Here is a 23549-nt window from a genome sequence, read left to right on the forward strand (position 1 = left end):
ATTTTTCTGACTAAATGACAGGTCAAAACCAATCTGTCCTATGTCAAGTTAGTATAGTGAAAATTAAAGGAGACTATAAAACTCAGAGACTTTGTAATTTTAAAAGATAAATGTATGTTTAAAAATGCAATTTTTATTTATCTGAGGAAGAAAAAATAAGTCATAATTTTCCTCATTTAAAAAATTTGAATAAATTTCAAAAAGGAAGAAAATAAGTTTGGTGAAAAACAAAGCCTGTACTAATTGCTGGGGAAACAAAAAAAAAAGTCTACTAGTTTCTGGAAAAATATGGTCTATACTAATTGCTGGAGAATTACAGGTTTATTTTTTTTTAGGCCCAGTTCTGTAACAGACTATTATCAGAGACAGCCAAATAAGACAAGTGGACTATATTGAGGAAGACAGATAGGCATTTTCAGGAGGCAATCACATCATCCTAAAACTGACCTCTAAATTTGGTGAGATGATTCACTTCTAAAGATGCCTCCATTGACCATAAATGAAGGCATGGATAAGCAACTTGGGTTTAGGGTTTTAGGTACCTAACTATAGGACATTTCAAAACAGGTAGATGAATCATGTCCTTAGACTGACATACGTGATGTTTAGGCTCTTGAAACATGAAAAGTAAATGTAATCTTAAATCAAAGAGTTAACTAGTAACCTACTTCTGTTTATATAATACCTATGGATTTTTACTTGCTTCCTGTCTGCTCAAAATATAAAATATGTTGTTTAATTCTACTGCGGAAAAGAATAATTTAAAAATCTTGCTATGAACAGAGAATTTTTTATAATTTTCACATATACATATACATTCATATGTGTATCTTGATTTTCAATTGTACTAGCTCAATAGCTAGTGGAAGAAAGAATTATGTTTGCACAAAAGGAGCTGGGTCCTTAGTTCTGTTCTGGATGCTTGTAGAACTTTAAACAGCCAGTAGAGTGTCTTAAATTGGCATACAAACACCACAATTCTTGTATTTATCTCCACATACTTTTAAACCTCAGAAAGAGTGAAATGAAATATCAAAGACGCCTTATTTGGAAAATTTATATTTTTCAGATACCAGAATGACCATTTTGAGTGTATGAGCAGACCAGCATTACTGAGGTCTTAGTATGTTTAAGTTAGATCAGGAATCTGCAACCTCTGTGATCTTTATATGATACCTAACTTTGGAAATCATGATAGCTACGTATCATCCATCTTTGTTTCTCAGCCTTCACCTTCCTGTAATACTTCACTAAATAGAATTAATCAGAAAATTAAGAAAGTAAATTTGTAATAGACCAATATTAGTATGCTTTATTTCATTCTGTTTTATTGAAATACTTCCAGCTTCTTTATAATATTATTCTGATATCTATGAATCAGTACTTGCCACTGAAAAAATCAAAACAACTAAATATGTGTTTGATTTTGAAATGTTTGTATGAAAATCTTCTCATTGTTCAAATGATAAGAGCTTTTAACCTTATCGGCATTGACTTTATTCCAGATAAAGGTTATCCATTCAGTTTAAACACTTATTTAAAAATGTATGTTGTTTCCTTAGCATTCTGTTGACTTGAGTGGTTGAGTGGTTGTTGCTGGGTTTTGGTTTGTTTTTTTTGTTTGTTTTGTTCTGGTTTTTCTTACTTCTGTTTTGTTATTTTAATTTTCATTATTTTCTTTCAGATGTAAAATAACAAAAATACTTTAAGGATAATGTTTGCAATAATGTCTGTAGCTTCATGTTAGAACCCTTTACAAAAGCAATTACTGAAAGAATTCTGAATCCTATTGCATTTTAACAGATTTTTTTCTAAATTTATTTTTGTGTTTCTAAGAATACTTGTATGAAAACTTATTTTGCTTATCTTTCAGACTTCTTTTTCTTTAAAAAATGGCTTCTTAAAGTTATCTGTCTTTCCATATTTAAGGTTCAGTGCCAAACCTACAGACAAGTTCTGTCATTGAAGTAACTAAATAAGTAGGAAATTATTAGATAAGGAGAGTTGAGTAACATGGAAAGGTAGGTAGGCAGTAAGATGAGCTGAAGTCACACAGCTGTACTGCCTTGCATTTCAGGTATTCTCTCAGGTTCATGACAGAACTGAATCTAGGTTTCTGCATACCTTCTTGTTTGTACTATCTTTGCAACAAGCCTACAGTGAAGATGTGATTTCTGCTGTAGCTGTAAGGTGTCTCTGTCTTTGATCCTCTGAGGGGTTAAGTTGGATTGCAAGCATTCACAGATACAGCCCTGGGATATCCTGTTCACCTTCTTGGTTTCCCACATACGATCATGGTTTGCAGAATTCTGCCCTCATCCATGCCAGTGTGTCCATATTGATACTTGTGCTGAGTGGGAAATGACTATTGACAGAGAACTTGTTACTCAAGAGAGGATTCTCTCTTAAGATATGCAGATCTTAGTCTACTGGGCCTCAGTTGATCCACAGGCCCTATAAATTCTTTAGCAGAGTACTTTTGCATGTTCAGTGCAGATGTTGACAGACAAAATTCTAGCTGTGTTTCATATTAATAGACATATCAGAGAGTTATTCTACATCTTGGAAAATAAAATGAGAAACTAATGTGTTATCCGATAGCTGTCAGCATTTTATCTACATAGTTTTCTAGTGCATGTAGATTCATAAGCTAAGGCAGTATCTATCTTGAATTTCTATGTGGAAAATCAGGGACTCTGTGATATTTCTATTTTAGGCCTATACCAGAAACAGTCTTTTTGCGACCAAAAGAAACATAAATTATAAATATTCTAATTAGAGATCTAAGTTTAGGATAGCTATCTTGACAGTACAGATGTGTGACTGAGTCATTTTAAACTTTAAATGTTCATTGCTGTTAAATCTACACACTCATTCCTACTTTCATAAGTAATCAGGTTGACATTTCATGTTTGAGCCTTATGCAGATCTTAAGGCTAGCTGCTGACTCCTTTAAAAGTGTAATAGTTGCTTGTGTGATGAAATATTTCACTGGGATAAAAGATGTTCATGCTGTATGCCATGTTATCAAAACTGAAATGAATTATCACTTAACAAACACAATAGCAACACAGAGTCAAAATGTAGAGCTTTTTTAACATCTGCGTAGAGTATTAGTTGAAATAAAACTTTTTAGGTAAGAAGGTAGTTCAGATAGAATAAAATTACAGAGTTTCATTGGCACCACACAACTTTGGTTTTATTCCCACTGAATCAGCATACAATATCATCTTGAAACTGAATACTACTTGGTAGAAGTTTGATAGGTTTTGCGTGTCAGATACAGATTTGAATCTTAAAGTTTCTATAAAGTCTATGCATCCAGTCCATGGCTATTTTTACTCTTTTTCTTTTAATTGAAAGAACAGAGGAAATCCTCACCAGTACTACAGCTGTTCCATCTCGAAGTTGCGGTACTAGATATTTTTCAAGTGTAAAGTGATTTTGTTAAAAGTTCTGTACCCTGGGAATGAGCAGAAAAATCTTAAGATGACTTACTTAACAAATTCAATGAGACTTTTTATTGATTCTTAGACAATATGAAGATGTACAGTACATTGATGCTTTTCATTCTAGATTCTATTCTGAAACTGAACGAAAGGGACCAGTCCCTTAACTTGGTAATGGTTCACTTAGATGATCCTACACCAAAGCACAGAAGCAACAACAAGTGCTCGTTCTGTTGCTACTGAACTCCAGCTCCAAGTGGAGGATTCTGAGCTCAAGGCTATAGATTGCATACTTGATCACGGGAGACTATGCCTGTACTTAAAAAAAAAAAAAAAGGTTATTGTAAAATAAAAAGCTTTTGTTATTTCAAGAACTGTAAAAACTTCCATGAACGTGTTTACATTTCAACTAATAACTAATGATACAGTTGTGGTTTTAACCCCAGCCAGCAACTAAGCCCCACACAGCTGCTTGCTCATTCTCCCCTGGTGGGATGGGGGAGAGAATTGCAAGGGTAAAACTGAAAAAAATCATGAGTTGAGATAAAGACAGTTTAATAAGGAAAACAAAAACCGTGCATGTAAGCAAAGCAAAACAAGGAATTCATTCACTACTTCCCATTGGCTGGCAGGTATTCAGCCATCTCCAGGAAAGAAGGGCTCCATCACGTGTAACAGCTGCTTGGGAAGACAAATGCCATAACTCTGAATGTTCCCCTCTTTCTTCTTCTTTCCCTATAATATATACTGAGCATGACATCATATGGTATCCCTTTGGCCAGTTTCGGTCAGCTGTCCCAGCTGTTTCTCCTCCCAGCTTCTTGTGCACCTGGCACAGCATGAAAAGTCCTTGACTACTTAGCAACGGCTAAAACATCAGCATTTTATCAACCTTGTTATTATTCTAAATCCAAAACATAACACTGAAACAGCTACTAGGAAGAAAACTAACTATATCCAAGCCAAATCAGGACATATATATATATACATACACATGTATATACTAACCAATAAAAGATGAAGAATTTGATATTAGAAAACTAACAAACAAAATCTCTCAGAAATCTGTGCTTTGAGTTTTGACAAAGCACAACTTTTCATTATGTTATATTGCATTTGGATTATATTACAATGAATTTAAATAAGATCTTTCCTTCATTCATCTATTGTTCAAAACAGGAATATGATGTAGCTGGTGTTTTTTTCAAACATACTGTGGATGCTTCAAACAGAATGCTTCAAGTAACCTACCAGGAAATTCCTTGTATTCAACGTGATATATTTCTGTGTGCCTCAGGTACAGAATTGTCTTTGTCACTAGATGAAACAGAAGATGGTGACATGGTAAAATTTATCTGAACATCTGTAGACACAGCCTATAGCAAAGCAATACTGTCATGCTAGCTTCATTCAAACCCAAGAAGATGTCAGCTGCATTTGGTGTCTTCAGTTTACTCTCATATAAGGCTACTGCATCTCCCCTTACAAATAGTTTAAGATGAGCATAAATTTTTGGGGTATAGTCAATGCCACCATGCCGTTGAAATCTTAAATATTAATAACACAAACCTCATTTTTTCTATTTATTCGTATGAAAAGACAGATGGCAAGATAGCAGTGTGCTGACAAGCAGCAATAATACTGATAAGGTGGAATGAATGATCATAGACACATAAAATATGTAGCCTTGTAACACACTAAATATATTATTGCCCGTCACCATACCAAATCACCTGCTTTGCACTGACTTTGCAAGGCCTGAGAACTGAGGTTCACTAGATTTTCTCTGGGCTGTCTTGACCTGTCTGGAGCTTTGTTGTAGCATGTCTAAGTAAAACTGTCATTCTTTCGATGACTGTTCTTTTTTTTTTTTTTTCTTTCCTTATTTTTACACTTTTGCAAATCTCTAAATTTTTTACATAATTAGTAGCAACAAGTAGCTATTTCATATAGAATGGAATATTTATGACTAGAGCATACTATGATAACAGGAGCCTTGCAAGTGGAAAACACAGGACATAATTGGGAGGATATAAGGATATGCAGACATGGGATGTTAAGAGGTGCATATAAGCTGGCAAAGGAGTCTCCAGGGCTAAAAAGAAATCACCAGTGGTCAGTTAGAGAAATGCAGACTTGAGAACTGGAGGTAACAAATGGAATAAAAATCAAATGTGTTGTGATTTGATCCAGTAGGCAGGTCAAAAACATACACCCGCTTGCTCACTGTCCCCTAAGTGGAATGGGGAAGAGAATGGGTAGGGTAAAAGTGAGAAAACTTGTGCATTGAGATAAAGGAAGTTTAATAGGTAAGGCAAAAGCCGCACATGCAACCAAAGTAAATAATGAATTAATTCTCTACTTTCCATCCATTCATTTTTTGCCCATTTGGAATTTTCAGTGTAGCGAACACACATCATCTATTGCGTGATCTGGTACAGGTCCTACCTACTTGGGTCACCATATCCTGTGTCACATAAGTAAATTAAGTGAACTGAGATATGTAATCACTGGTCTCATACAAGAATGTACACACAATACATACGGTACTATATTCTATGTATTATGCAAATAAAATGTGAAAAAAATCCCATTCCACAATACCCTCAGACTCTGACAGTTCTGCAAACACAACCTTTCCAGGTGACTCATTCTATGTACAATCAATTTTCAACTATTCATCCCTTACACCTCTTACACAAAAAGGACAGGTCCTCTTATCTCCCCACAACCTTCTCTTTTATGTACATGTTGATCTTTAGACTTTTATAATCCAAAATTAATCACCAAAGTATCAGAATAGTTAAGGAAATTGATTCCTAGAATGGAGTTATCCTGCAGTATTCACAGCCATCATCTTTGTCTCATCTTCCTCTCTCACTAATACCATCTAAGAACATTTTCATGCCATTCACTTCCACAAACAAGCTGTTGTAGTTTATGGAATATCCTGTCAGAAAATATACCAGATGGCAATCCTAGCAGGTAGTAGAGCTGCCAAACAATGTACAAAAAAATAAACATTTTTTGTACTCTTATTTTCCAGAGGGTTCTGTTAAATATGGGAAATAAATAGGAAAAGTATAACATAGAATGTTAATATCTTTCTGGATAAGAGTTGACTCTAGGGCAAATTCTGAACAGTGTGTGTGCTAAATTACACACCTCCACGTGTACACACATGCACCCACATCCCCACGCACTGACATTTGTGAAAGTTACTGAGATGTAATCATAAATCATCTAAGATGTACTAACTTTTTTTTTTGCATATGCAAATATGAGTAATATAAAAAGGTTCACTTATTAAAATTTTGAGTAGTCTTTTAAATATGTTTTTAATCAGTTGTGATTATTTTTCCTTTCTGAATGTCTGTCTCAAGGATAAGCTGCCAAGGATAACTTTAGAATAACACTCTTCTGACTCTTTTATTAATTATTTTTATTTGTATTTTAATGAATTTCAGAAAGGAACACAGTAATCTAATCTCAGAAGTAGCCAGTATTTACATTCCTTTTGACTTCTAGAGCATGGTCTCTGGATTTCCTTGACAGGGAGAATCAGTACTGATTTTGTGAAGCTATATAGTGATGAAAATAGAGAAGGCTTCTCTTACAGACTTATTCTTGGTGGTGTTGGGGCCAATACACAAATGCAACTCCTTTCAAAGATAACTAACTGCTAGACCATAGTAATAATTTTTCTGTTCCAAGGGCTTTAGATCATTTAGCTGTATCATGATTTTCCTTGCCAATATGTAAAGCTAAACCTTATGGATAAAAGGAACTAGAAAATGCAGAGTACAAAACAGATTTGTCACAGTTTAAAGATGGGAAAGCAATAAACTTATTTGATTTTGAAGTGCATTGGTCTAGACTGATTCTCTTTAACACTAGCAATTGTGTGATTATAAAGGAAACCTTTACGGATTTTATTGCTGCTTATGATTTCAGAAGAAACACAACTACAAATACATTCTTGCTTATGGGACTCTACTTGTTCCTTGTTTAGAGCTTATCCTGTCAGGCATGGAAAAGTGCAGGGGTCATGGATAGGGGAAACCTTACATTTACTGGCAGGTACATGGCTGTTTAGGCAGACTTCTAAACATCCTGCAGTCAAGTCTTCTATAGACAGTTCCTGCTCCAGGAAGATGAATGAAGTAAGACTTGTGTTGTCCAAACCAGTAACACATCAAGCACATACTTCTACTGCTGCACACAGTCCTTGAATATTGCCTAGCAGATTAGAAGATCCTTGAGTAGTCAAGGCTCTGCCTGAAACAGGTAGACATCGAGAAGAAAAGTAGGTCCTTGGAGACAGGCTGGGAGAGCAGGCACCACACACAGCTCTGAGAATCCCATGGACATTCTGAAACAGCTATTCCCATAGTGACAGTCCAAAATTCAAAATCTTGTACATTTATTAGATGTTTTTGTTTCTAGATTGTTCATAGAATTGCCCTTTACCTCCTGAACTATGTACTGCATAATACTAAAGGATATTATTTTCCTAGGCCTCACAGTTTTGTTATATTAGCACTTGGGTATTTCTTTGCTGCCTAGATTTTATTTTATTGTATGCTTAAAGGAGTCTTTCCACATCTGTCAAAGCTGTAACTTTCCCTTGACCAGTAACATCACTGAGTTGTTTATACTCCTGAGGCCTCTGTTTTCAACTTGTATCCTGCTGAATTTCAAGGTATGAGGCCTGCTACAGATTGTCAGTCCTGAGTGATGTCCTCAGGACCTCACACAATGTTGGTGTAGGGAAAATTTACCCTAAATTGGTGTGGTTTGTGGCTAGCAATGGCAACACAATTTTTACTGGGCCATTGGTTGACAATTCTCCCTTTCCTAGTCTGGAAACTGGCATTTGCAGGTTCTCGTCCACAAGTCCAACAAAGAAGTTGCATGGCCTCTTATGGCTTAAGGCTCCCAGTCAAGACTAAATGACTGAAAGATCTTCTTGAATATTCCCCTCTCTTTCATCTGGTCTTTGCCCCATGATACCAAATATAGGTCTGAGGGCATTCTGTAATTCTTTATTTTGCTCTTATATTCTGTGCCAATATAGCCATTATTCACTTTGCACAGCATTTTATTATAGAAACAATGGAATTTTCACAACTAATACATACCATACAATAAAATCAACTGTATTAACTAATAATAACTAATAAAATCATATTGTTATTTCTGAGAGCATGGAAAAGTTGAACACATCCTTTGACAATGACTGTTATATTACATACAAATTACAAGGTAAATTACACTACTATGTGACTAGATTATAGTCATTTGTGCAAAGACAAATAGTATGTTGGAGTAAACAAGCATAGAGAAAGGGAAAAACAAAATCACACAACAGAATACATTTTAACCAGTATTGTTTCATCCCCATCAATTTTATCTGTACTCTGGAGGGTTTTAAAAAATATTAATGACATCTATTTTTTGAATTCTATTATCTGCCCCTTCCAACCATCTCCATGTGTTTTCCCTAATTATTCTTCCATTATGTTCAACTAAAAAAGAACTTTATACTTCTTAATTTGATGAAGACCCTAAGTATACTATATCTTACTGTCTAAAAATAAGTCAGCTTTTTTGTTGTCTTCAAGATGGAGGAATAACTTTTCCATCAAAAATAGCAATCAGTGATGAATAAATAATCTGAACATTGACTGATTATTATTGATGTTTTTCAGTAACACTTAAATGCCACTGAAGTGTGTGGCAAAGAAAGGGCTTCCTATAAAAATAATTATCCAGAAATAGCTGAAGAGAGGATTCTGTATAAATAAAACTCCCTCTTCTTGCCCAACTAATCATGTTTGAGTACTGAAAGCCCACAAACAAAAAATACTATCAACATTATTTCAAATTTTCCAATAACTTAAACAGCAGTCTCTCATTTTTTATTTCACTCAACTTCTGGACTGTGCAAACTTCAAGTCATAAGATTTGTGGTACATTAGTGCTGACATTGAAAACAGGGCAAAGAACTGAGGCTGACCATCATATTAGTTAAGTATTACCATGTTCCCTTCCTCTACTTTGGACAAACCCAAGTAGGTCTGTCCAAGGTGGAACGTAGCAACAGTTATGAGGATTCGTCACTCTAGGGGCTTGTGGGGTCCTGGTCCAATTTTGGACTCAGGAAGGTTCAAAAATTATCCCAAGAGTGAGATTAAGACACAAATGAGGTCAGATGCTGCTAAACAATCTTATTTTATTTTTACTTCTAAAGACAGAGTAAATGCATTTCATTTTCACACCTAAAGTTAGAGCAACAGAGACAAATGGGGAGCAATTGGGAGGAAAGTTAAGCAAGCATGCAAGAAGGTAAGGAAGAGATAAGGAAGAGATGGTCACTGTCAGGGATCCAAACGTCTCCTGTGGGACAGCTCTCAGGTTTCAGGCCTCCATAGCACTGGCAGTTTGTAGGTCTTGGGTTGTGTCAATATCAGAGTCCAGGTCCCGATAAATGTTGCCAGTGCCAGGGTCTCAGGTCTGCCGGTCCCAGGTGACAAGTTTTGGTCCTGGTGGTGGACGGCCGTGCTTGCAAGTCATAACTTGGTCATTTAATGGCAGCTGGTGTCAGGCGTTGCCTGAGTACACTGCAGGCCTAGTCACAGATGTTGGTGGCTGATATTGCTGGAGCTTCACTTGAGCTTACATGAGCTTCAAGCATTCCTTGAGTTTTAGCAATTCACAGTGATCATGCATTTTGCACTTTAATTCACTGTTTTTAGGCCTTTAGAGCGGGTCCAATTAAGCAAGCAACACAAGCAAGCATTTTTCTGTAATGGGCAGACCTTAAGCATATTATTTTAGCAAGCAAGCCTTGAGACAAATAATTCACAATATCTCAGTCTTCCACATTTTGTCGTGTGTTAAGGACCACTGTCTTTCACACACAAACCATATGCTGAGAACCATCATCTCTCACGGGGATGCTTGTAAAAAATAAAATGACCAAGACTGCATGTGGTTCAACCATTTGCAGATTACCTAGTCCTCCAGCTGTATTTGATCAGACAAGTTGGACTCGCACATCTTCAGGTACCCCGTATATACAATGTTCCCCTCAGGTACCCCGTATATACAATGTTCCCCTCTCCTTCCAGATGTGCAAAATATAATCTAAAGCTAATGATTTATAAATACTAAAGTAGCTCGGCTGCAAGGGGAAAAACAAAACAAATAACAAAAAGACAGTTTTATTTTAGCCTCAAAAAGGCTTTAAAGAGTTATGTTCCTACATGTCTTGTTTAACAGTGTAGACACAGCCTCAGTGTCTCCTGTCTTCTTGTTTTAGGTGTATCCACATTTAAAATGAACATTCTACTGAAGGTCAACCAAAGTTTTCACTTTAAAAGTTCAGGGAAGAAAAAAGAATACCCCTTAAAGTGAAACAAACCCCACCAAAACCCAAACAAACTTTTAAACATACTAAATTAGTATCCTTTAAATATAAGTTTGTTTTCTGTATTTCTGTAAAATATTTAAAGTTAATGCATGTCGATTGGACTAGATGATCTTTTGAGGTCTCTTCCAATCCCTAACATTCTGTGGTTCTGTGTAATGGTTTAGTATTTCAGGGAGATATCATTCTGTCCAACCTACTGCTTAAGGCAGGATGCACAAAGTTAGATCAGTCTTCATTCAGTCAAGTCAGGAATAATGCCAAGGGTGGAGACAGTGCAACCTATTTGGGCAACCTGTCCCAGTTTTGGCTTTTCCTGTGCTCCTCCAAGAAGGTTTTGACTTTATTGTCTGTATAAGCGCACTCAGGTAGCTGAAGACAGCAATTAGAATGTCTTTAGCTCTCTCTTTTCTAGTCTCGACAAAACAAGAACAAAGATCAGTAATGGCTGTGGGGTTTGTTAAATGTAGGGGCTGCTTCCAATTTAAGTAAAATACACAGATGCTTTTAAATAAAAGTTCAGGAGCATTTGGCCGAAATATATAGGAAAATGGTGAAAATAATTCACGTATGCCCTAAGGCCTCTTTGCTTTACCAACAGTAAAAAACAAAACAAAATAAAACAAAACAAAACAAAACAAAAAACTCTGCTATTTAAATGTGATTTGAACACTTTACACTGTCAGTATGATGCAAGTCCCATTGTAAACATTTCATACTTTCATCTTAAATAATTTGCCTTAGGCAACTAAAGAAGCTAGTAGGCATCCTAGAATTAGATCAATATTACGTTTTTTTGGAAGGCTGTGCAGAATTATGAAGAACTAAATTTACCGCTTAGTGACAATTTTTATCTTTAAGTATTTGTGGATATGGCTAGCACTGGTCTACCAAACAAGTTCTGTAATAACTCCAGTCACTCCAATTTGAAGTGAAAAAATCCCACAGAAATATTGCTTGATGATTTACTCCATATTTTTGGGGGTCTTTTCATCTTTTGAACATGTAATTTATTTTTGTGTTTAAAAAGACTGTATTTCTGCTACAGAAATTCTATAGGTACAGATACTTACAATGCTTTTAGTGCTAGCAATGCCAATGGCAGAAGAAAGAGATATTCTTAAAAATAAGTAATTGACTTTAAAATCCCTTTGTGGAAGATTGTATTTTTATACACTGATAGTTTTCTTGAAGTTCAAAAGTAGAGATTTGTTTGCTTTTTGTATATGAGAGACAAGGACATATTCACACTGAGTTTAAGATATTCTGCTACATATCACTGCAATTTATAATGCTTATACTAGCATGACAGGAAAAAAAAGACCAAGAATCTACTTGCATAATTGGGCAATTTAAGAACTTCCCCTTCTGTCAGTCAGCTTGATTACTTGTTAGAGACTTCACAGTGACCATCGCATATTTCATGTGAATGCCACTGATGAGGACTGATTGACACTGACTGCTACAAAATTAGCATTTCTATGGAAGCCAACATCAATTACTATCAATGATAGGATGCTCATCCAGGAGATTCTGAACACATTGCAATATAAACCAAACCACTTAGGTTTACAGCAAATACAAAGGAAACATTAGCAAATTGAGGGAAAAAAACAAACAAACAAACAAACAAACAAAATCAAATAATTACACTGTCACTGCAACCAACATGTTTTCTTCTATGAACAAAAAAATATCAATAGGAAGTGACAAAACATAAGATTTTTGTTTCTTTTGTTTTCACCAATATCTTTCATAAATTCATTGTTTATGCTGTAAAAAATGTGTTCCAGGAATATTTATACAAGGAGTATGATTTTTCAAAGACAATGTGTTTGACTTTTTTATCTAAGTCTCTTCAATTTTGAATTTCTGCTAGGTCTGAGAGATTAATGAATTTTGAATATATTCAGTACTTTCATGTTCTTTGAAAGACCTCTGTATGAAGAGATCTTTAGGTTTTTTTGAACATGTCTAATTTACTACTATTCCCACCTACTACAATTCTGTATACTTGCAGTTAAGATTAGGGCACAACATCTGAAATCAGGTAAACACCTGAGCTATCATTTTCCTTTATAAAATATATCCCGGTACTCTAGGTTGAAAAAGTGCTGCAGCATACTCTACCCAATTTCCATTCCAACATGAGTCTACAATGCCAACAGATGACCACAGTTCATTGTTGACACACTTTGAACAAGGAAGTTCAAACTTGTAACCAATGCTAGGTAAAATATTTGTATGTTCACATGAAGTGTTGGGGAAGCAGAAACAATGCAACTTTTTAGATACATTTTCAAAACTTTTATTCTTCTTTTTTGTTTTTGTTTCTGTTCTTTTTTTTTTTCATTTTTCTTTTGAAAAATGGTTGAATGTACAGTATCTGTTTAATTTAGACATGCCAAGGTCAATAAGAAGGGATTATACTAGTTACAGTTAGGAATGACTGAAACAGTTAAAGTGGAAAAAAAGATTGGACCCAAGTACTGAGAATATGAACAAAAAGCCTTGAATTCTCCTGGGACAGCAAAGCTTCTGTGTCTGTAACATCACTGACTGCAGATCATTCAGATTTTTGTTTGAACTCCAGGTGAGGCATTGGTTTTGTGACCTACCTATCACTTAGTGTGTTTGAGTAATATTAACTACCATGCTTATTAGGACTACATGCTTTTCAGTTGGCCAAAAATAAACCAGATTTATTACATTAATTCCCTAGATGTTGAGCTTTCTGAATTATTTTCAATTTGTCAGGCAGATATAAACATAAGAGCTTGTTTGTTTAGTACTGAAATATGATTCTTTATTTGTTCTATTTTCCAGTCCTACAGGAATATTACAAATTATGGACCCTCTCCCCTGCTCAGCAGCTATACTTTGTAGGAGTGGTATTCAAGGCATAATGTCTATAAAACCACGTAAAATGTTTTACTCAACTTTGATTACAAGTTGAAGTGTGCCAGAATATTACTGATGTTGATAATTTCTATAATATATGTTAATTCCCAGTAGTTTAGTGGCACTACATAATTATTTTGTGTTGAATCTCAAACAGAGAACACAGCATCTGAAGGGAGTACATTCCTCTCAGCAGAGTCTATATACCCAAGCAAGTCCATAATCATACACGTACATGCTCATCCAGTTTCTGGGGAGAATCAGAAGAAGCGATATTCTCCTAGACAGTATCTATAATACTAAACAAAAAAGTGCCAGGAGCCTATGCCTATCCCCAAGGCCGTCCATCAGTTCATACTCATACAGTTTAAGATTAGTCTCATTATTCTATTGTCATCTTAGAAAAAGTCACTTGGAAAAGTGTACAGATCAGAACCAGGGAATGAATCAAAAATTGTCTGGATCACTCCACTGATCTTCTTGTAAGTTACACTTTGACCTGGTTTATTTCTAATGTGGATCCAGTGACAGACAATTTCTGTAAAGTATTTGAAGACCTCAAAATGGTAAACCTTTGTTATCCTGTCTGATTTCCTTGAATGACAGAGCATAAATATTCCAGTAAACAGATACTGACTGAATTTCCAATTTAGAGAATTCTTTTCCTAGATTGCTGATGATTCTTAATATACTTGTAGTTCAAAAGCTAATAGATTAAAAAAAAAAACAATCAAAACTTTATTGTGTTCCCACTTCACACTGTCCCCCACGTTGTAACTCTATTGAAATAGTAGTCCAATAAGGTAGCAGAAGGGTATGAAGCATAGGAAAATTGATGTGTCCCTACATGCTGCTTCTTCTTCAAAGTAGTTGTGAAATTCTTACTGCTGGAAGATAACCTTATTGGAAATTAATATTGCTTCAGAATTGATTGCAGGTTTAGTTAAAATACATTTGACACCTCTGGAAAACTAGTTCATGCCTCAGACATCTCTGTATGTGCCTGCAATCTTGACAGTATGAGTTATGTGGGTGAATATTTACATACATTCTGCAAAGTATGGTGAATGGCAAATCAAAAAGCAGAGTTTTCTCTGCTGGAGGTGCTACAGAGAAGTAGTTGCACTAATCGGGCACAGTATGCTTAATGTTGAAGGAATTTCTCTCTCTCTCTGTCCTCTGTTGCCTTTCTTATAGTGACTGTAAGTCTTTTATAACATCTTATCTCCTTTGCATTTTCATGATATATGAAGTGATTTGCATATGCTGAGAGCAATTCTTTGCTTCCTTTTTTTATACTATAAAACCAGATTTATCCACTTGTCAATACTGAATTCATTTAAGGTCTCCTGTTTTCACTCCTGGGGCTTCCATTGTCTTCTCTATGCTTATGCTTTCAAGAATCTTTGTTACAGTATATTCCTTCTTTCTTTGAGTATGATAGATGAAGGATTGGGGGGTGGGGGAGGAAGTGTGTGTTTTGGAGTTGGTTTCTTTTTCAGATTTTAGAATGTTTCTTGCTTTCAAAACCAAATTTGACTTCTGTGACTTGGGCAGGGTAGCTAGAGCACTTTCTGATCAAGATTGAGGCAAAAAAGTAATTGAGTACCTCAGCCTTCTCCATATCCTGAGTAATCAAGTCTCCTGTTTCCTTCTGGAGAGAGTCTACATTTTCTCCAGTCTTACTTTTATCACCAACATACCTATAGAAGCTTTTCTGTTGCCCTTGACATCCCTGGCCAGACTTAATTCTATCAGGGCGGCTTTAGGTTTCCTAAACTGAACCCTGGCTGCTTAGAGAATTTCTCTATATTCCTCCCAGGCTACCTGCCCTTGCTTCCACCCTCTACAGGCTTCTTTTTTTGTGTCTGAGTTTTCAAGGGGCTGCTTGTGGATCCATGAAGGCCTCCTGGCATTTTTGCCTGATGTCCTCTTTGTTGAGATGCATTGCTCCTGAGCTTGTAGGAGGTGATCTTCAAATATTAACTAGCTCTCTTGAACCCTTCTTCCCTTCAGGACTTTATCCCATGGTTTTCTACCAAGCAGATCCCTGAAGAGTCCAAAGTCTACTCTCCTGAAGTCCAGGGTGGTGAGCCTGCTGTGAGCCTTCCTTGCTGTCCTAAGGATCTTGAGCTCCACTATTTCATGTTCACTGCAGCCAAGGTGACTATATCCTATAGAAAAGTAATGTAGTTATAATTGGTATGTCTCTGAGAATGTGTTTGATCTATCAGATTTTTTTCCAGTTTTAATATCCAGCTTATACAAACACTTTTTTTTTTGTATTAACAAATAATATTTTTTCCTTATAAATGAACATTATTAATTATATTTCATCCAGATAATATAATACTGGAGTCCTTAATTTGGATATAAAATCACTGATGCTTTCTAAACACGAATATGCTAATTAAATCAATTGAGTTTTTTATATCTTTATTAAAGAGAAATTTTAAGACACTTGGATTTTCTGCTGTTTGTAGTTTTATTTTCTATAGGATTACAACTGGTCAACGGAAGTCACTGAGGATTCAATATAGTTGGTTACCTGAAAAGTACATGACTTACTATTATATAACATTAAAAATGTTATGTGGAATTTAGTGTATGTGCATTAGGTAAGACAAAAACTCGCTTGCCAACAAATACCCAACCTAGTTACAATGAGAAGATATTCTCCTTTTATGGAGTCCCCGAGAAGTCATTGACTGGGCTTAGTTAATTCTGATTCATTTTTGGAAAATGTTTGCTGAGAAAATTTAAAAGTGATTCAAAATTCTAGAATTCTTAAAAATAAACAAACTAGCCAATTAAAACAAGATCTGTCAGATTAATGGTTCAGAACAGACCAAATTATTTGAATTAGTTTCTGGTTTAGATTGGAAAAATATAAGGTGGCTTACTATGCAATCAGGAATATTTACCACCTCTAAAAGGTTGCACACAAACACACACTCCTTTGACTTGACTTACACCTAATGGGATGAAAGTCACATCTGCTTCTGAAGCTTTGTGCCTGCTTTGAAGAATAGGGAGATTCCTCCTAAACAGCCTGTTCTCAGAGGGCTACATTAACACAGTCATATGGCTTCTAAACCAAACACAGCTTATGTAAAGATATCCAGTATAACTGGGCTTACTATCAAATATGGGCATGAAATATAATGGTGTATTATATTAAAAATACAATTTGAATAAGGTGATATTCTCTGTTGACCAGTATTTCCATGACTATATCACTCAAAAAAGAAGTAAAAGAACCAAAAAAAGAACCCATTTCAATAATTGAGGCTAATTAAGACTAGCTTACCTCCCCATTGCATAAAACTACTCTTACATATAGCGCATTTTCTCTAGGTATAGTGATTTGGATGTTTCAAAATGGAGCCAAGAGACAAAATAACTGTTCAAGACAGTGGTTGGTTGGAGTCCACTGTTGTAGCTCATTTCTTGACTTTGTTTATTCAGAAGTTGAGGTGTACCTTTTGGATAAAATCAAAAATCTGGGAGTAGATGACATCTTGCTGGATTGGATAACAAAAGCCAGTTGGATGCTAATGAAAATCAGGTTAGTTAGGCAAAGAATAATAATTTACTTTAGCAACAATCCATTTCTGATAGATTTTAGTTCTAAAGAGAAAATTTAGTTGTTTAAAGGCTGATTGGAAAAGCAGTGCAGGAATATAGTTGGGTGTTATAACCCATCAACATAGCTGTCCAGATGACTGAACTTTTATTTCTGTACTATCAACTGTGAAAATCAAGTTCAGTAGTAGATAAAGACACCAGCACATGAGAGCTCACAAAGGAGTATGAGTCTCGAGGCAAGGGCTTTTAGATTGCATCTCCTATTTATATTTCCAGTCTGACATATGACGTGATTTTGGGCTAACTTTTTGGCAGGTCAGTCCAGTGGATGTCTGGGCAGTAATTGTGCAAAGTGATCTTGACACAAATTCCTGTCAAAAACAAAGCAGAAAAAGTAGGTGGATTGCGGAAGAAAGTAATTATTATATTCTTCTGTGTGAGCTGTGGGTTATATTTTCCCATATAGAGTATGCGATCATTGAAGACTACTGTGCTCACTATTATGAAAACTATTTATGCATAGTTACAACTTCGATGTAAAATTGACCAAATAATGAAATGAAAGCTGTTCTGAGTAACTCTCTGCTTTATTCTAAAAGAACAGCTAATTGCTTCCGGATATATTAGAGTTTATTGGTATTGTACAGATGTGTATAATCACTGCCTTGCCCTGCTTGAATAGCAGCCATCTGTTTGTCTTTGGATGATTGCAGCTTTTAATAAATACGCTTCTGTTTGTATCTGAGCAGCAGTCACTCTTTCCCTGCCAATGTAATCAGGATGGCATGACACATAACAAGATTAATCTTTTAGTACCACTAATGCATATAAGTATTGTAACTGGCTTTACTGGTTTCAGCTGTGATAGAGTTAGTTTCATAGCAGCTCCTAGGGTGCTGTGTTTTGGATTTGTGTTAAAAACAGTGTTGATGATACACCAATGTTTTAGGTATGGCTGAGCACTGTTTACACAGCATCAAGACCTTTTCTGCTCCTTCCCATGCTGCCCCACCAGTGAGTAGGCTGGGGGTGCACAAGAAGCTGGGAGGGAACACAGCCAGAAGAGCTGCCCAAAGTGACCACAGGGATATTCCAGACCATATGACATCATACTCAGAAAAAAAAAAAAAAAAAGCTGGGGGAAGAAGGAAGAAGGGAGGCATTCACAGTTATGATGTTTGTCTTTCTAAGTAGCTGATATACATGATGAAGCCCTGCTTTCCTGCAGATGGCTAAATGTCTAGCTGGTGAGGGAAAGTAATGAATTAATTTCTTATTTTGTTTTGATTGCACATGCATCTTTATCTTTCCCTTTTAAACTGTCTTTATCTCAGCCCATGGGTTTTTGCACTTTTACCCTTCTGAGTCTCTTCCCCATCCCACTGAAGGGGGTGAGTAAATGGCTATGTGTTGTTTGTCTGCCAACAAGAGTTAAACCACTACAACAGTGGCTTAGACCAATACAGTATTTTCTGAAAGATGTCCTATGATTCTGTTAGGTCAACTGTGTTAAATAGACATACTAATTAATTGTAGAATTCATAGCAAACACAGTTGGGATTCTTTATTTTCTCATCAATACTAGAAGATTTCCCAATAATTGCTTAGAGAACTGTTCTATTATCCCAGTGTTCTTACTATTTAGCTAAAGAAAAAAGAGAGAAAAAAAAAAAAAAAAGAAAGATAAACTTCTAGGTCATTTCACTAATAAAAGAACAGGAGCCTTGGAAGCCAGAAAGCTATGTTGACCAGATACAAAAGAGCTGGTATTCAAACATAGTGTGCAATTACACTGTCTTATTGTTGTTCCTAAAAGTTTTTATTTTAATGTTGAATATAAATATAACCACAGAAAATACAGGATTGTAAACAAGTTGAATAGCCAATTTTTATGTATTTTTACCCTGAAAGCTGGGTATATGAAAAAGTACTTTTTATGATGCCTCTAACTTTGCAGGTATAGACATTGACAAACATAAATCATATGAGACTCCAAACAACTACTTTTAAAATTTTATCGGTTGACAAGGTAACAATGGAAGAAGATTTCATTTAGATTAATTTTGAAATGTCGAGTAAGTTGCAATAAACATCTCTAATTTGCTTTTCACTTCATGAATAGTTGCAGTCAAATCTAGAAACTCTGTTTACCATTTTGAAGTCATTTGCCTAAGCTGTAAGAAAATCAGGATGTACCTTATACAATATGATGGACAGCAAACCATTTTATGGGTGATGCTTCCATATAGTTCATTATTAAGACTATTGATTCAGACTCTTCTGAGCATCCTGTTGTGCTTTGTGATGTACAAATCATGAAAATGGCAACTTTTTCTCATATAAAGATGTTCTTGTCTTTAAGGCCAGTCATTTTAAAAATGAATTTACCTGGAAAAGAGGTAATCTCAAAAGATGGAGCTGAACTTGGCAAGGGACACAAAGGATAACAAGAAGGACTTCTACACGTATATCAACCAGAAAAGGAAGGTAAAAGGAAGCGTGTCCCCTCCACCGTGAGCAAAGACTGGTAAACTGGTAACAATAGATGAGAAGGCTGAGGTAATCAACAACTTCTTTGCCTCAGTCTTCATGGGCAAGCTCTCTTCGCACAATTTTCAAGTGGGAAATGAACTGCAAGACAGGGACTGGGGGAGCAAAGTCCCTTCCACTGTAAATGAAATCTGGTTCATGACCACCTAAGGAATCTGAAGATACCTAAGTCTATGGGACCTGATGAGATGCATCCCAGAGTCATGAGAGAATTGACTGATAAATTTCCCAAGCCACTGTCCATGATATTTGAGAAGTCTTGGCAATCAGGTGAAGCCCCTGGTGACTGGAAAAAGGGAAACACCCATTTTTAAAAAGGGTAGAAAAGAGGACCCTGGTAACTACCAACCTGTCAGTCTCACATCTGTGCCTGGGAAGATCATGGAACAGATCCTCCTAGAAGCTATGCTAAGGCACATGGAGGACACAAGGGCTATTCAAGACAGACAGCATGGCTCCACCAAGGATAAGTCCTACCTGACCAACTTAGTGGCCTTTTACAATTGAATAACTACATCAGAGGACAAAGGAAGAGCTATGGATTTCATCTGTTTGGACTTCTTCAAAGCCTTTGACACAGTCCCACACAACATCCTTCTCTCTAAATTGGAGAGATATGGATTTAATGGGTGGACTGTTCGGTGGATGAGGAACTGGCTGGATGGTTGCACCCAGAGAGTAGCAGTCAATGGCACAATGTCTGGATGGACACTGGTAACAAGTGGTGTCCCTCAGAGTTCTGTACTGGGACCAGTACTGTTTGATATCTTCATCAATTACGTAAGTAGTGGGATCGAGTGCACCCTCAGCAACTTTGTGGATGACACCAAGCTGAGAGATGCAGTTGACATGCCTGAGGAAGAGGATGCCGTCCAGAGGGATCTGGACAAGCTCCAGAAGTTGGCCCATGTGAACCTCATGGAGTTCAACAAGGCCAAGTGCAACATCCTGAACCTGGGTTGGGGCAACCCCTGGTGTAAATACAGGCTGGGGGATGAAGGGATTAAGAGCCACCCTGCCAAGAAGGACTTGGGGGTACTGGTAAATAAGAGACTGGAAATGAGCTGGCAATGTGCACTTACAGCCCAGAAGACAACTCATATCTTAGGCTGTATCAAAAGGAGCATCAGCAGCAGGTCAAGGGAGGTGATTCTACCCCTCTACTCTGTTCCTTTGACACCCTACCTGGAGTACTGTATCCAGCTCTGGACCCCCCAGTACAGGAAAGACATAGATTTGTTGGAGAGGGTCCAGAAGAGGGCCACCAAGATGGTCAGAGGGATGGAACACCTCTCCTATGAGGAGAGGCAGAAAAAGATGGGGTTGTTCACCTGGAGAACAGAAGGCTCCAGGGAGAACTTATTGTAGCCTTTCAGTACTTAAAATGAGCTTATAAGAAGGATGAGGACAGACTTTTGAGAAAGCTATGTTACAACAGGACAAGAAGTAATGGTGTTAAACTGAAAGAGACGAGATTCAGGCTAGACATGAGGAAGATATTTTTTACAGTGAGAGTGGTAAAATACTGGAACAGGTTGTCCAGAGAGGTGATTGATGCCCCATCGCTGGAGACATTCAAGGCCAGTCTGGACAGGGCTCTGAGCAACCTGATCTAGTTGAAGACAACCCTGGTCATTGCAGGGGGCTGAAATAGATGACCTTTGAAGGTCCCTTCCAACCTAAACTGTTCTATGATTCTATGGCCCCTGTGGCCTTGCATGGTCATTCCAGGGCTGTGTCGGATCCTGCTTCCCTTCACTGGGCCTAATCCTCAGACCCAGGGAGCTGCCAGCTCTGACAATCTACGAACTGGAAATGTGCATGCATCTGTCCTCCATGGGTGCATTTTCATATATCCACAGTTTCTTAAAGACTGAAGAGTGTAAGGAGCAGTTCAGAGATGCCTAAACCTTTCAGATGAGATAAGTAGTCCTGTTTTTAACTTTTTCCCCCATTTGATCATGAAGCTCATATCATCGTTTTAACCAACATCTCTACAAAGGTAATAAAAATGACATACTGTTTAACCTTGTTCCATGAACTCTAGTACTGGATACATCTTTCCTAACTTGAGGCACTTCACTAACAGCCAGTTTCAATATAATGGAGGAGGATAGGTTCTTTCAGGGAACACTTCAGCTATTCTGAAGATGTTAATTCCTGTCCTGAGGTGGCTGTTTTGCTACGTGAACTGTCTGTTCTGAATAAGAGTCTTAAATTACACATCTTAATGCCTAGAGATACATCTAGATCTTTCCTTTGAAGACAAGACGAGCTTTCTGAGAACTTGCAAGTGTTTATGAGTTGAAAGAATTCAAAACACAAATTCTTCATGAAATAAAGCTGCATTATTAATCTTCATGTTTCCCAAAGAAAATAATATTTTATTTGAAGAAATATATACCTCAATTTTTGTGCATATTGAGAAGCTCTTACATCCATGCTGTATATGAACTACTGTGATTTTTTTAAGCAGTGAGGTTATTAATTACTAACATATCTAATAATCATAATTAGATTCCCAGATAGAATATGACAACTACAAATCCCACAACTGCAAACAGTGATGATGACAGAAGTTGAACACATAAATATTTCATGAGAGGAAGAAAACCCTTATAGAAATTTAAAAGTAATTAATTTTTGGAAAATTCAGGGTTAGTTGAGACATAAGAAATATGTGAGCATGTCACTAAACATAAATACTGATACAATGTAAAACAGAATGATTATTAAAGCATCTAGTGTTTGTAACCTTAAATGAAAGCGTTCTTAAAATAATTATTGTGGTGCATTTTCATTCTTTAGCATGTTTATGCTTTTTGAAAATACACATTTCAGACATAAATCTAAATTTCAGAATCTGGTTTTATGGGTCACACAATAACTACAACCATTACATTCTGGGCTTTATTTTTTCTTTAACTTCCTGATGAATGTTCTCAACTCAATTTAATCTGAAAGAACGTTAGGTTTGAGAATAGAGCATTTCATATAACTAGCTAGGTCTTCTGAGGAGCAGAAATTCTTCTTGATTTTCCCAAATGTAAGTCTCATGCAAAAATCCATTTATTGATAGAATAAAACATTAATCACATGATTAGCTAGTTGTGCATATTACCTGCTCTACTATCTGGCTGCTAGTTTTGTTTTTGGGAAAAGAGCACATGTCTAATGTGTGTTATGGGGGATTCTACACAATCCCATCTAGGAAACAAGACATGGGTAACAATAGCTGGTAAGATAGAAATGGGAGTGTAAACAGTGTGTGTTGGCACAATACCCAAAACTGACTGGTCTGAGGCAGTGATCACTCATTAACTCATAAAATTACAAATAAATTGGCAAGCACAAAATTTGCTTAAGATGACAGTCAACTAAAGTAAAGAGTAACCAGAAGATTACTGATACATTTTTGGGGAAGTCAGGGAGTCAACTTGAAAAGAAGTGTAAAAGAAGCATGGAAATTCATGATTGTGAAGTGGGACTGTGAAGTGGGAAAGTGCTAAAAGAGTGGCAGTCACATCTGGTTTGTCACTGCCAGAATTCTCCTCGTAGCATGATGACCTCTGTCTAGGCTTGATGGAGCATCCTGCACTGTGAGCAGGCTACGTTTCCCTGCAGGGTAC

Source organism: Streptopelia decaocto, assembly GCF_964273445.1.
Source record: "Streptopelia decaocto genome assembly, chromosome: 1".
NCBI lineage: Eukaryota > Metazoa > Chordata > Aves > Columbiformes > Columbidae > Streptopelia > Streptopelia decaocto.